This window comes from Schistocerca americana, chromosome 2, assembly GCF_021461395.2.
Source record: "Schistocerca americana isolate TAMUIC-IGC-003095 chromosome 2, iqSchAmer2.1, whole genome shotgun sequence".
Classification (NCBI taxonomy): Eukaryota; Metazoa; Arthropoda; class Insecta; order Orthoptera; family Acrididae; genus Schistocerca; species Schistocerca americana.
Window position 1 is genome coordinate 32,911,188 of NC_060120.1, and position 14,166 is coordinate 32,925,353.

Below are 14,166 nucleotides of genomic sequence, written 5' to 3' on the forward strand. Positions count from 1 at the left end.
CTATTTTTTAAAGTAGTGGCTCTTTCCAATTTAACAGGGTACATTTAGAGAGTATTATCACAAATAATATGGTATTAAACAATATAGTGGCAGGCCAGGGCTCAAAACCCAAACCTTGCCTTTTGTAGGCAGTTTTCTTGCTGACTATGATACCCACGTATGACTAATCATGCAGCCACACAACTTCACTTCTGTCAGTCCCACTCTCCTACTTTCACAAAAGTATTACAATGTATCTTTAATCCATGGGAGAGTGTCACAGAGATACTGAAGGAACTGAATTGAAAAACTTGAAGATAAACGTAAACTATCCCGAGAAAGTCTGTTAACAAAGTTTCAAGAACTGGCTCTAAATGGTGACTCTAGGAATACACTACAATCCCCTTTGTATCACATAGAGATCATGAGAATAAGACTAGAATAATTACTGCATGCACAGAGGCATTCAATCATTCTTCCCGCACTCCATACATGACTGGAACAGGAAGAAACTCTAATAACTGGTACAACGGGACATACCCTCTGCCATGCACCTCATGGTGGTTTGCAGAGAATTTGTGTAGATTTAGATGTAGATCTTGCTGATTAATGCTCCTGAAGGCTTGTTTCCAGAATTAATCTTTCATCTTCATCAGAGAGTGTACTGTTTTGAAACTTCCTAGCAGATTGCAACTGTGCTTAAGCAGGACTCAATTCTAGAACCTTGTCTTTCACCAATTATTTATTTCTTTTTGTGGTAGATGCCAATAATTTGGGGATATTGTTCTTCCAAGTTCGTGTTGAATATGGTAGCCAATGCACTGAACTTTCCATACTTAATTCTTACAGCTATTACCTCATCCCAATTTTCAAATGACAAGACAATAGGAAACTGTTTCCACGTAGCGAATTTATCTTTATAATTTGGCTGTGATGATATGTAACACCTAGGTCTTCAGATACATTATGTGAATCACCATTTTTATTTGTTACTGCATGGCCTATTGTTAAAGTAACTATTGTTGCACATGTAATTCTTAATAAGACATGATAATTACTTAATATGCCTTGAAAAATATAGGATGTAATGTAACAATATTATGAAAAGGATAGTTGCTATTCGCCATACAGCAGAGATACTGAGTCACAGATAGGCACAACAACAAGAAAACTGTTAGAAAGTGAGCTTTCAACCAATGAGGCCTTGATCAGAAACAGACAACACACACATAAACACTCATACAAATGCAACTCACACACACATGAGCACAGTCTCTGGCTGCTGAGGCCACACTCAGCAGTCACAGACTGGTCATGTGTGTGCGAGTATGTGTCTTTAAGTATGTTGTCTATTTCTGATGATGCCCTTGTTGACCAAAAGCTCACTTTCTGACAGTCCTCTTGTTGTTGTGCCTATTTGCGACTCCGCTATGTGGTGAGTAACAACTGTCCTTTTCATAATATTGTTGATGAGTTTTGAAAAATTTTAGTGTTAATAATAGATGTGCTTGTGTTAACATTTATATTTCATAATTACGGCCTTATTTATTACAATATTTATCTTTTATAACAGTTGCTACTTGGTAAAGAACACCTGATTACCTCCTTTGGTTTAATGGGACATATATGCAATGATTAATCTGTTGAGCTTACTATTTTTTCCTGATAGCTCTGCTGCCAATATTTCAAAGTTTAAATTTTCTTTACATGCGATGAGATGAGATGTGACCAAATTGTGCCTAACTTATCACAAATACAAGGATGACACTGTTTGAAAGCTGTTCTACAACAAAAAAATTTTAATTCATATAATGGTAAAACTGAAAATGAAATTTAATCTTTCTTGCATCAACATTCAGTAATACACATAAAAGAAGCATCTGGTGATTGAAAAACAGGGTCTAAGTACTACACTGAAACACCAAAGAAACTGGTGTAGGCATGCATATTCAAATAAAAAGATATGTAAACAGGCAGAATATGGTGCTATGGTTGGCAACGCCTATATAAAACAACAAGTATCCGGTGCAGTTGTTAAATCAATTACTGCTGCTACGATGGCAGATTATCAAGATTTAAGTGAGTTTGAATGTGGTGTTATAGTCGGTGCATGAGTGATGGGACATGGCATCTCTGAGGTAGCAATGAAGTGGAGATTTTTCTATATGACCAATTCACGAGCGTATCATGAATATCAGGAATCTGGTAAAACATCAAATTTCCAATATCACTGCAGCTGGAAAAATATCCTGCAAGAACAGGACCAATGATGAATGAAGAGAATCATTCAACATCACAGAAGTGCAACCCTTCTACAAATTGCAGCAGATTTCAATGCTGGGCCATCAACAAGTGTCAGTGTTGTGGTTGGCAGGAGAGCCAACACTGTGTTACTAGAGGAAGCCGAAAGGCACGCGTTTTAGCTCACGCAGGCTGGCATGAGGTCTGGAACAGGACAAGGAAATTAGAATTTAGAAAAAACAGACGTAGCTGGTGGAATACTTAACTTTAATCCATTAATGGTGAACGTCGCTCTTGGCGGTACATTATTCACAGTATCAATAGTAACTGGTAATGGCGCCTTGCTAGGTCGTAGCAAATGACGTAGCTGAAGGCTATGCTAACTATCGTCTCGGCAAATGAGAGCGTATTTTGTCAGTGAACCATCGCTAGCAAAGTTGGTTGTACGACTGGGTCGAGTGCTAGGAAGTCTCTCTAGACCTGCCATGTGGCGGCACTCGGTCTGCAATCACTGATAGTGGCGACACGCGGGTCTGACGTACACTAACGGACCGCGGCCAATTTAAAGGCTACCACCTAGCAAGTGTAGTGTCTGGCAGTGACACCACAGTCAGCATGCGAACCATTCAACGAAACATCATCAATATGGGCTTTTGTAGCTGAAGGCCTACTCTCACGTACCCTTGATGACTGCACAAGACAAAGCTTTATGCCTCACCTGGGCCCTTCAACATAAACATTGTACTGCTGATGATAGGAAACATGTTGCCTGGTCAAACGAGTCTCATTTCAAATTGTATCAAGTGGACAGACGTGTACAGGCATGGAGACAACCTCATGAATCCATGGACCCTGCATGTCAGCAGGGGTTGTTCAAGCTGGTGGGGGCTCTGCAGTGGTGTGAGGCATGTGCAGTTGGAGTGATATGTCTAGATATGACTCTGACATGTGAGACATACAATCCTGTCTGATCACCTGCATCCATTCATGTCCATTGTGCATTCTGAAGGACTTGGGCAATTCTAGCAGGACAATGTGACATCCCACACATCAAAAATTGCTACAGAGTGGCTCCAGGAACACTCTTCTGAATTTAAACACTTCCGCTGACCACTAAACTCCACAGACATTAACATTATTGAGCGTATCTGCGATGCCTTGCATTGTGCTGTTCAGAAGAGACCTCCACCCCCTCATACTCGTACAGATTTATGGACAGCCCTGCAGGATTCATAGTGTCAGTTCCCTCCAGCACTACTTCAGACATTAGTCAAATCCATGCCACATAGTGTTGTGCCACTTCTGTGTGCTCATGGGACCCTACTTGATATTAGGCAGGTGTACCAGTTTCTTTGCCTCTTCTGTATATATTTAATTGCAAACACATTGTACATTCTGGTGACAATGATTAAACAATTTACTGCTTTACCTTCTGCTTCAACTCTGAATGGTAAACTTCCAGTTGCCCTCCACTTTTGATTAGTTGATGGAAGAACATAGATTCTGATCCTATCCTAACTATCCATTTTTGCCCTGCCTTCAACTGTATATGCTAATTAGTTTCCATGTATTCAGTAATCCCAAAAACCCTTACATGTTGACTGATATAGGTTTTATTATCCTACTGTAGATCTACCGATTGCCATCTCTCAGTGTGCTTCGTAGCCCATGAACCGTCACTTAGCCATGTGCTACAGTTCACACTGAGCAGTCACTTTCTTTAAGGAAGTTTATCTTATTAAGTTTAAAATGTCTGAAATAACCTTCAGTAGCTTATTACACTGTAGTCTGGTGCATGAGTGATGGTGGTTCGCACAGGTGGAGGTGTGGATGGGGAGTGCTGCTGGTTTCAAGAGACAGCTATGGTACACGCATTAATGTGTTCACATGTAAATGTGTTTTGTGCCTGAAGAATGTGTGTATCCCACAAATTATGCCTCTCAGTTGCTTATGTAGAATTTGTCACTTACCATCACCATCAGTGACATTAATTTACAACAAATGGAATAACAATTCACTAAATAACTTGATGTGATGAAGTTTAATGGTTGCACTGGCTATGGCATCTACTACAGAGCATTCAGAACACTACAGAATGCTCACTAGCTGTTGGAGAATAAATGACGTAGTTGCACAGAATGAGCCTAAACTCATTGTTACTGGCTCCAGCTGTAGTGGCTTAAGGGGAGTTGGAATGCCCTATCTCGCCAATGTTAAATTTGCTAACTTTGTGTACCTTTTTCTTTGGAACTATTATCTTCAGAACTTTGAAATTCTGGCAGAGGTTTTCAGCATATATTGTGAGCCCACTGAACTAGAACCAATGTTTTCTTTTTGTTGGTATAGTATTTATGAATTTTTTACCATTAAGCCATTTTTTATTGGAAAAAGTATAACATAAACTTCCCTAGTTCAGAGAATAAGCCAGTTCTTGTCATGATTCTAGTTCAGTGGCCTCTTTGAACTGTTTTGCAGCATTTCTGAAAATTTGAATGTTGTTGGTTGAGTGGTTTATGAGATAAAGGTACATGTAACACTAAAAATGTCAAATGCCAGAAAATGCGATTAAAGTAATTTATTATGAAAATTCACAAATACCTTTTATTCTATTATCAAAAGTGTCCAGCAGAGTAATCAGGGTCATCTTCTAGTTCTTCTTCTTCACCTAGAAGCTTTCTTCTCCTTGCTGCCCTTGCTTTTTTTGTATTAAATTCAGCTGCATACTGAGCCTTCCTTACTCGCACGCTGTCCAGAAGCTGAAGACCTCTGATGGTGTTGATACCAGGAGCAATGCCGAGCCTTGCCATGACCTTTAGCCTACCCATATGACCATCATTGAATGAAATAACAGCATCACTGACTCCCCATTTCAATGTTTTTATCCCAACAAATACATTCTTAGGTACACGAGTCCAAATGAGGTTGTTGAACGACTCGTTTTGATTCTGGGTACAACCATGAAGACATTTTCGCAGAAGATCAGGATGCCCCAAGTCTCTATATATTGGTTTAATTACTTCCATAACAGCCAATGGAATATAATTTTTATGGTGATAAGGATCCCCAGTAGCTTGAGATTTTCTATAATTGCACCATGACTGAGGACCATCTGGACAAGCAAAATGTTGAGGATTATCATCAGTTGATGATCGATGTAAATATGTGGCCCATACAGCTTGTCTCATTTCCTGCAAATTATTTGCATTATTTCTTATTGCCATACCATAGTATTGTTGTAATTCATTTATAATTTTATCTGACAGGCGACCTCTAATGGTTTTACCATCTGACAAAATTTTGTCCTTCAGATTCTGTTTCAGTTTCCTTAGACGAGTGCCCATTCGTTTCTGAACATGACCGACACATTCTAGTTTAGTTATTGTCTTATTGACATATGGCATGGATTCTGTAACACTTTTGTATGCCTTGGAGTCCCCATCTCCAAGGAATTTTGTGTAAAATACTCCCCGTTCTTTTTCTGATCTGCTAAACATTTTCACAGCAGCGGCAGCCTCCATGCCTCCACTCGTACCTTCATAATTCTTGCTACATATGTGAGCTGCTTCTATCTTACCAGATGCACAATGGTAACAATGTTTAGTGAGCACTTCATAGTCCAAAACTTTACCGCTGTCCACACTAGTAACAGTAGCAACAGCATTTTTGGATGTGTGACCCCTTTTCTGCCAGGTTCCATCAAAAGCAACAGGGATATCTGGGTTTCCTTCATTTATATATTTTGCTTCACTGGCAGCAGCTTTCATTGATAAATCTGCTACAGACTGAACAGCATCTCCTATCACTTCAGTGTAATTGTCAATTTTAGCAGGTGGAGGTGGAAGATTCATTATGGCACAAAATGTTTGAGCAGCAGTATGTCCTTTACCAATTGCTCTCATTGCATACATTAGCCTGATATTACTCTCAAACAAATTGCTACTGCATGTTTTAGAGCTCCAAAAACAGGTCTCATTTTCACAACTGGCACAAACTATAGCAATTTTGCAGGAAAGTCCTATAGATTTTGTTATGTTCATATCAAAAGAACCTCCACAAAGATTACAACACAAACATTTCTTCATAAACTCAGTAAAAACAGGAAAGTCGACTAAAACATATTGTTCATTAGAAGCTTCATCTGTAATTTCACTTGCACAGTTTGATAACTTCTTTTTTGATGCACTGGTGGGCGTGTCTCCTTCACACATCTCAGCTGTACAAACGTCAGAACTTTCACCAGCATCAACAGGTGCTGAAGCAGAATCACTTGAACAAACGTTATTTGTAAATCTATTACCGCGAAACTTTCGCTTTTTAAATAATGATGCACTCCTAGGCATCGTAGAAACTACGCACTCACCACTGAAAGTCAAAACAAGACAGATAACAAACTCCAAATGAGCGACAAACTAAACTCGAGGCTCAAAACAAACACTCACAGATCAAAAACTGAACAATAAACACAGCTAGTCGTAAAAACAATGGTACCTATGGAAGGATCAAAGATTCTACAACTGAAGAGTGAAATCCACAGCCTTCTATATGTAATGTTTTCGGAAATGCGAAGATTTAAATGTGTACAAATCACAAGATGGGTAACTTTGCTGGGCGCACATGTAATTTTGAAAAATTAAATAAAAATACTTCCAATTGGAATTTCTTAACAAATTTTGCACCATTTTAAGCAGAAAATTTCAAATTAAGTTATAAGGTTAAAAACTGAAAATGTGAATTTTTTCCATTTTCCGGCATTCCAACTCCCCTTAAAGTCACATGCAAATACTGAAAGTCCATTAGCTTCATCAAACAGTCATTCCTTATCTTTCATAGCAATTATGGATGATATTTTGTGTTCTGTGAGGTATCTGATGAAGCGGTCCCATAAAACTCTGTTTTGCATTGTCTGGATATCTGATCACATAGTGTGTAGGGAATGAAAAAAATGAATATAAAATATTCGGTTGTTCACAGGGTTAAAGCTAAGCTTTAACAACAGATTCAGGGCAGTAAATCTACTGAAAACACAAAAACTGGAGAAAAATGTTGAGTGGTTTTCATTTATCTATGAAGTCTCTATCAATTGTCTGCAGGATATCAAAAACTGGCACCAAGTCAGCACTATTCATAAATATCTTTATCATTGAAACATAAATTTAACTGATTTAACCAATAATCATTTATATCAACAATGTTTTAGCCAAAGGGGCTACTCAAATAAAAAAATAAAAACAACACTAAAAAATTCTCAGATAAAAATAGTTAATGTATTTAGCATGAATTTCACTGTTGCAGAAATTCAGTCATTCACAATTTATTGATTCATAGCATATTAATTATGTGAACTTTTTTCTTCAGCATCAAGACTCAGTGACCTTGGAAGCAGTTTGTACTCTTCTCAGCAACATTTACTACCAGACGAGCAAAGGAACAGTAAAACTGCAGTGGTGTGCTCACAGAAAACACCTTTATTGGATGTCCCAGACTCAATAGATATTAACAACTTATCTATTGTAAACACACTTGATGAAACTGTTGTCTGACAACAGTAGACAGATTTTTTATAGCAGAAAATAAGGATTTCTTATGCCAAGAACTGATGGACTACATTAACAAGCCTTGAAAATAACTGATCTGAAAAAAGAAGTTTTGAACAAATTTGTTTAAATGAAACATTCTACCTCTAATTTATTTGAATGGAACACACTGTGCAAGGGCCGGCCAGATTCACCTACTGCTCACAATCACCCACAAGTTCACAATCACCATCAAGTTTTTGCACTTGAAATTCAACATTTTCTTTATTAAAGATGGTTTTATTAAATCCAATGAAAGAGAAAATAGTTTAATAGTGACTCTTTCCAGAAGTAGCAGAATTTGCTCCTTCAGAACTAGTCATAAATAAAAACTGATTTCGAAATTACAGATTGTTTTACGCCAATAGTTAACTTTTCTGGTGACCTTTTCTAATGTGCTTAAAACTATAGCTGTGACCATAACAATCAAAGTTTACATTTTTGTGCTGTATACTGTGATTCAGTAACTCAGCATCAAAAATTTATATTAACTGGTAAAATGTGACTATGAAAAGAATAATGTGACCAAAATAAATGGTTGTACATGTAATTTTTCAGTGAGAAGAAAGAAAATATAAGTAATGGAAGCAATAAAGCGAGTATTTACAAACTGTTTTGTAGCTCTGTATTATTGAATTATTTGTCTTTCACCTGATTATCTCCTGCAAACCAATTTGTGATTTTGCCTCAAAATAAACAGAAGCTTTGAACAAAGTGGGAGCAAATTTGCATTTAATTGGGTTGGGATAAAGTGAGTATTGCCTGACTATCTGTATTTGATCCACTGTTTTTCTTAATTACTAGTCACAGATCATTGATGTCTGACAGACAATTTTTTTAAAATGTATCTGCATGTGACATGTGTATTGTGAAAGATATAGAATGTAATATAAATAATAAGCCAAATAGTATAATGCAGAACTGCAACAAATAGCTGCAAAGAGATCACTGCTTAACTGCAGACTTAACATACAGCATATGGTTACTGGCACAACTTATATATTCACAGATCAAAACAGCAAACGAGCTACCAAAGCAACAACCAAACACGTAACAAGCTTGGTTGTGTCTTCTGTTTTGGTTGCCAACATTATATTGCTCTGCAGAAGACAATTACAAACACTAATGTAACTGCTGTCACTCATTTCCATCATATGCTTTGTTTCTTCATGTCGATTTGTCTTATAAATATGCAAAAGAATATCTACAGCTAATAGAGAGAATGGGCTGCTGAGTGATAAGCTATTATGGTCCTGCATGACAAACTCAGAACTGTAGGTTAACAGAAAACATGTAAAGGAACTCAGTACCAAATAGCAGAGCTGTTGCTGCCACTGCCATATTAGCATGTGGGCAATGGCAAACTGACATCACCCCTTTCTGTGCCTAACTGTCAATCACTTAGTTATCCCGATCCAGGTACAGAAGGAATATTTTTGTGGTGTCACCACCAGACACCACACTTGCTAGGTGGTAGCCTTTAAATCATCCGCGGTCCGTTAGTATACGTCGGACCTACGTGTCGCCACTGTCAGTGATTGCAGACCGAGCGCCGCCACACTGCAGGTCTAGTCTAGAGAGACTCCCTATCACTCGCCCCAGTTGCGATGGTTCACTGACTGCATCCGCTCTCACTTGCAGAGAAGACAGTTTAGCATAGCCTTCAGCTACGTCATTTGCTACGACCTAGCAAGGCGCCATATTCAGTTACTATGTCTTCTGAACCGATAATCCATCCACACATATTGTGTCTGTATATGTGTGGATGGATATGTGTGTGTGCGAGTGTATACCCGTCCTTTTTTCCCCCTAAGGTAAGTCTTTCCGCTCCCGGGATTGGAATGACTCCTTACCCTCTCCCTTAAAACCCACTTCCTTTCGTCTTTCCCTCTCCTTCCCTCTTTCCTGATGAGGCAACAGTTTGTTGCGAAAGCTTGAATTTTGTGTGTATGTATGTGTCTGTTTGTGTTTCTATCGACCTGCCAGCGCTTTCGTATGGTAAGTCACATCATCTTTGTTTTTAAATATATATAACATACATTCATAGACAATTACCAAAGTGTGTTTACCTCAATTCTTTCAATGCACAAACTTCCACTGAATATTCAAAATCAGCAGCACACTGGACAAAAGTTGACAGAATGAACAAATGAGCAGTTGCAATTTGGGAGTGACATTACAAGTCTTTCTAAACTCATTTTCTGAATGAAAACAGCAACCAACCAAACCACCAAAGATACACAACATAACTCAAAACATTGAAACAGAACAACCACTACTGTTACTCTCAGAAAAAAATGCTACTTTTTAACCAAGTAAAGAAACATACTTTTCCTGATTGCTATGCAGATTACATATTGTCAGGTCATAAAAAAATGCTAAACACCAGGCCATCCTCTGTAACTCAGTCTTTAAAATAATACAATTTCAGGTGTGCAGCAACAGCAAAGTAGATGCACATCTTACAGTTTTAGGCCTAAAATAGAAAACCAACCAAAAGTTTGTATAATACAGTGTATCTCAAAAGAAAGTTTAATTGGATGTGTCAAAATAAAATAGAGATTGAAGTCTATCAACAAAATCTTTATTTATTATTGAAACCTACAGTTTAGGAATTTATTTATTAAGAATAATGTCATTTAAATGCAATACAGCACGCCTACAGCACACATTTCAACAATGAACAAAATTTTGCATGAGGCCTCAACACACAGGCACTGGGATGGCTGGGACAGCTGCCATTTGCTACATATGTTTTCTTTCAGTTGCTCCAGAGAAGTCAGATTATTGACATAGACTTGCTGTGGGGCTCAAATCTGGACTGACTGGGGGCTGGACTGACTGGAACGATTTTATGTCACCCCTCTTGGAGATCAATTTACCAGGGAAAATTTCACAAACTCGCAGTACAGACACATTGAATGTGTGAGAGTTTTGGCACTTCAGGCAACAAAAAGTCATTTAACATCATACTGTAATGTTCCAAATTCACTGTACCTGCACGACTGCCCTCATCATCATCATCATCATCAGCCAATTCAATCATTAAATGATGTGGCCTCTTTGAGTCGTGGATTCAGGTAGGCTTTCAGCAGTCTTCTCCAAGTGGGACGGTCTTGGGCAGTTCTCTGCCAGGTGTTACCAGCGATCTTCTTGATGTCTTTGTCCCATCTGTCTGGTGGTCTTCCTCTAGGCCTCCGGTGCTCACTTGGACTCCACTCCAGTACTACCTTCGTCCATCTGTTGTCTCTTCTTCTTCCGACGTGGCCAGCCCACTGCCATTTTGAGGAACCTACTGTCTCTAAGATGTCATTAACCTTCGTCACAGACCGGATGTCATCTGCCCTTTTCCTGTCCTTTCTTGTATAGCCCAGCATTGATCTCTCCACGGCTCTCTGTGCTGTCCTAAGTTTCCCCTTTGTAAATGAGTTCAGTGTCCATGTCTCGCAGCCATACGTCATCACAAGAAGAATGCATTGATCAAATACTGCTTTGTTCAAATTTACTGGCATTTTTGGTATGAATACTTTTGAATTCTTCCCAAATGCTTGCCAGCCAAGCTTGATGCGTCGATAGATTTCTGGCCTTATGTCTCCCTTCATATTTATAATCTGGCCAAGGTAGACATATTCACTGACCTCTTCTAGCAGACTGTCCTTGACCTTCACATCTCCAGCTGGGACCCATTTGTTGGACATTACTTTTGTTTTGGAAAGGTTCATGTTCAAGCCAACCAGCTGACATTCCGATGCAAGATCTGTAACTAAGTTTTGGAGTTCTGCGAAGTCTTTGGCCAGTAAGGCAATATGATCGGCAAATCTCAAGTTGGTAAGCCTTCTTCCATTAACTCTAATTCCCTTACCTTCCCACCTCAAATTTGACATAGCCATTTCCAATACAGCAGAGAACAGTTTTGGGGAGATGGGATCGCCTTGCTTGACACCCCTCATGATGCGGAATTCTTGAGTTGATTCGCCGATGTTAACATAAGCTGAAGAATTCTCGTAGATTTTCCTGAGCACTTCAGTATATGCTGCTCCCACTCCTTGGTCACTCAAAGCTTGGAAGACAGCTACATGGCTAACGGAGTCAAATGCCTTTTCAAAGTCAACAAAGGCAATGCAGAGAGGCAGTTGGTATTCATTCGCTCTGCTTATCACTTCACTAATGGTCAGAATGTGGTCAATAGTGCTAAAATTGCTTCAGAATCCTGCTTTTTCTATAGATTGGGATGAGTCTAGGGTGGAACTAATTTGGTTTAACAAGATCTTTGTGAAAATTTTGTACAAAATTGAGAGCAAGCTGATAGGACGGTAGTTTTTAATATTGTGAATACTTCCTTTCTTGTGTATCAATATAATCTTAGCCTTGTTCCATGATAATGGGATTGAAGCATAGTGCAGGCAGGAAGTAAATACTTTTGCCAAGTGATTTATTGTTACCTCTCCCGCCAGTTTGAGGATGTCAACACTGAGCTCATCATCACCTGGCATTGTTCCCTTCTTCATGGTATCTAGAGCACACTTGACTTCTGATGGGAGTATATCTGGAAAACTAGGTACATCATTTAATTTAGATGCACTCAAATTTTCCCTTGGATTGCTATACAAATTGCTATAAAAGTCTCTGATGAACTTCAAAACCTCCTCCTTTTCAGTGATTCGACTGTCATTTCCATCGAGTGCGATAATCTGCTTTTTACCGATTGTGGGTTTGCGTTTGGCTGACTTTAAACTTGTCTTGTTCTCCAAGCTTGCTCGTAAGGTGTCTTCAGTGAATTTCTGTATGTCAGTTTTCATTTCTCTTCGCACTGCCTTACATAGTTCGGAATATGCTACCATGTCACGATCGGTTTGGATTTTCATTTCTCTCCTCAGTTTTTGCACTGAATTTCTTTGGTTGTTTATTTTTTTGGCATAGACCACCGACTTCTTGTGCACTTGAAACAATCATTTCCGCCAAATCACCATCTTTAGTTACATGGAACTTGCTTTGGAGGACTTCTTGGAATTTCGAGGAATGTTCTTCCAGGCTTTTGATGTTGATTACCCTTCTCTTCCCTTTCATAAGTTTATTCCTTTCATTTCTTACATTGAGTTTGACCCTTGCTCTCACAAGACGGTGATCACTGCCAGTGTTGAACTGATTTAGCACTGATACGTCTTTTACAATCTGTGAAATGTTTGACAGAATAAAGTCTATCTCATTTTTGACACTGAAATTTGGGCTCCTCCAAGTCCATTTTCGGTCAGGGTGCTTCTTAAACAACGTATTCATGATAGACATACTGGTGTACTCAGCAAACTGGACTAATCTCTCACCTCTATCGTTTCGGTCGTCAATCCCATAGTTGCCCACCACTGTGTCGCCTTGTTTCTTGGTGCCAACTTTTGCATCGAAATCGCCAATGACCATCTGGAAGTGACAATCACTACCTTTTTTACAGGCGCTATCCAGACTTTCATAAAATGATTCAATTTCTTCATCAGGGTGACTTGAGGTGGGTGCGTACACCTGAACAATCTGTATTTTGTACCTATCCGACACCTTCAGGACCATTCGAGCTGTCCTGCAGGAAGTTCCTTCTAAGACAGATACTCTATTGGCAATATTCTTGTTAATTAAGAACCCAACTCCATTGAGTTTTCCTTCTTGGTCGCCACAAAAGTAAAACAAGTTGCCAGACTGCAAACGGAGACAGTCTTCCCCTTTTCGGCGTACTTCGCTTAAACCAACAATACTCCAGTTGATTTTTGTAAGCTCTCTTCTAGTCTGTTGTTGCCTATTAGAGAGCGACAGTTATATATACAGACTTGAAGAGTCTGTATCTTCTTCTCAGCACCACTTGGTGTTTGGGAAATCAAAGTTGCTCCCACCCGGAGATCCGACTGTGGGGCTATTACTCCGGAAAATTTAACATTAATGTCACACAACATAACTCGAAGGTGAGAAGCATAATCGCCACGCTTGCTTCAGAACGGATTGGCGATATAATTTCCAGGCCGCCCCTGACATGGGATACAGACGCCTTTGGTAGGCCGCTCCACTAGAGTACAGACGCCACCACGCTGCTAGTTTGGTCCACCCCCTGAAAAAGTACAGCCCAATTATTCCTCAAACTGATATCATAGCCAGAGACAGTAACTTTTTGTGAATGAAGGGGTTTATCATGCTTTTGTTTAGAATGCACTACTCTCCAGTAGTGGAAATTATTGATGTTATAACTTCAAGTTGAACAAATATATTTCAAGGAAGACGCAATACATGAAAGTCACAGATCAAGTAAACAGAGTAAGACGCGTGTACACTTCAACAGTCAAATCATAACTGAGTCCGAGTCTAGCGGCCGCTGGCTGGCTGGCCGCTTAGGTGG

The 14,166-nt window shown here is 39.1% G+C and overlaps 1 protein-coding gene across 1 annotated transcript in view; it reads left to right on the forward strand.

Annotated features, from left to right (window-relative positions):
- LOC124589700 (G protein-activated inward rectifier potassium channel 3-like) overlaps positions 1–8,397 on the forward strand; it is a 106,019-nt gene extending 97,622 nt beyond the window's left edge. The window contains exon 6 of the mRNA XM_047131581.1: positions 7,576–8,397. The gene's annotated coding sequence lies outside the window, so the exon portion shown is untranslated. The remainder of the gene's footprint in view (positions 1–7,575) is intronic.
- Positions 8,398–14,166: the final 5,769 nt, after the last annotated feature.